Source organism: Nilaparvata lugens, chromosome 6 (assembly GCF_014356525.2).
Source record: "Nilaparvata lugens isolate BPH chromosome 6, ASM1435652v1, whole genome shotgun sequence".
Taxonomy (NCBI): domain Eukaryota; kingdom Metazoa; phylum Arthropoda; class Insecta; order Hemiptera; family Delphacidae; genus Nilaparvata; species Nilaparvata lugens.
In genome coordinates, this window is record NC_052509.1 from 2,315,062 (window position 1) to 2,317,370 (window position 2,309).

The following is a 2,309-nucleotide window of genomic DNA, read 5'->3' on the forward strand; positions in this document are numbered from 1 at the left end:
TCCACCTTCTTTTCCTCATTCGTCACCTTCTCCTCCAAATCCGTTTTCTCTTCGTTCTCACCCTCCCGCCCCTTCACTCGTATTCAAGTCAGATTCTCATCTCTCAAAATTGATAAGTGTTTACGTTTGAGTTCATCCGTCTTATACTCTTCCTTTTCCCCTCTTCCCTATTCTTCTTCTCCTCCTTATTTTCCTTGCTCTCCTCTTTATTCTTCTTCCTCTATAACCTCTCTTCCGTTTCTTCTTCTTCCTCCTCTTTTTCTTCTTCTCCCATGCCAACTATTGGAAATAATTTTCCTGGTTCGTGCTGATTTTCCTTAAGCTGATGTATTGTTCAAGCTTCCAAACCGAATCCACTGACCCGTATCAATTTCTGGCTCCGTAATAGTTTATTACGTATATTTGAAGAGACCGATTCGGTCATGTGAGAGGCAATAGATGTTATCCTAAAATCTCTTCCATTGGTTTTCTTTCAAGTGGATCTCTCCTTTGTGTCCGTCTCTATCTGGCTTGATTTGTCGTATGAAGTCTTTATAATTATGTCTTCACTTGTCAAATAGAGTCTTTATTTGTCTTCATTTACTTTATTTCTTAGGGCCGTTTGCACAGTGTAAGTTTAAGCTAAAGCTTAAACCAAATCTGTATTTTTTTGGTTTAAACTAAAATTCCGTTTGCACAGTATCAGTTTGAACTCTCTGTATTGAGTTTAAACTCTTGGAAAGTTTAAACCTCCAAAGCAGGAGGTTTAAACCAAATAATTTGGATTAACTTGTAATCTGTAGTGAATGATTTTAGCTCAGGTGAGCTTTAGTGTTCACGAGTTTGTGATTCTTGAATAGTTCCAAATTTCTTAAATAACACAATATTATTCGTTAAAAGTGGTAATTGAGTGGAATATTTCAAATTAATTTATCAATTTGAGCCATCTAAATTCGAAATTTATAGTTTTAATGTTTATTTTGGACCAAAATTTTATAACAATTGTACACGTGAAATTCTAACCTTATCTTGGAATTTGTCACCTATAAATTTGGAAGAAAAATAGCACAAGGACTACCTTATTATTTTTCTCTTTCAATGTTATTACATTAGTGTTATTTGCATTGTAAATAAATAATAAATAATAAAATTTGATGGGGAAACAGCTGATTTTTCAACAGTTGTTTTTAATGCTTCTGTAGACGATAATAATAATTATTATCTAGGTTAGAGTGAATCATTATTTTTTGAATGTAAATAAATGATTGATATAAGTTTTTAATGCGATTGATACAGATGACTGCGAAGAAATTCTGAAACTGGGGAAAATTAGGCAAAAACAAATCATTTAAATTTCTGGGATGATAGAGAATTTTCTCAACAGTTTTGCTTGAGTAAAGTAACTGCCAGTTTAGTATTTGATTAAATACATCACTTGATAGAAAATAATACAATTTTTAACAGTGGTCTTTGATTAGAAAACATGTTCTTAAAAACATATAACAGAGATATCTTGTTTTCAAAAGATTTCTTCTAATAAATAAGGAAGACCGTAGTATACCTAGTCATAAGCGTAACAGAATAACTTTTTATTACATTCTAAAATATATTTTTTGGTGTCAATTAAATATAAATTGTATCTAATAGTAATATAGCATTCCATCATTTTATGAAGAACTTCTTGATCGCTTTTCACTTCTATTACCGTACAGCTTAAAGCTCTGTGGTTTTGGTACGAGGAAATAGTAGCTACATAACCTCAATTTACTGATGGTATGTAAACAAATAACAAATTTCCTGTAAAAATCAGCCTTCCTGATATTATAAACAATGACATTCTATTATCAACTTAACGCTAAACTAGTTTAACTTAAACTGGATTAGTAAATGCTCTGAGAAAACCGATTCAAGTTTAAACTTTCAGATTAACTTAAACTCGATTAACTTTAATCGAGTTTAGCAATCTATACTGTGCAAACGGCCCTAAGACACACTATTCATTGTCGCATAGTACAGTTAATTAAACCGGATAAACTCACTTTAATATATTCCAATAAAGCTTTTTTTACTAGGGCTACTTGATTGTTTTTAATCAGTCGAATTTGAATTTTCATCTTTTTCCATGCCTATCGCTTTTGTTAGAGATCTTGATCAGTCGAATTTGAATTTTCATCTTTTTCCATGCCTATCGCTTTTGTTTGAGAGATCTTGATCAGTCGAATTTGAATTTTCATCTTTTTCCATGCCTATCGCTAAATTGGGAAAGCAGGAAATATTTTTAAAACCAGAATTCAAATGCTTTTATTATTAACACTTCAATTACTTCACAT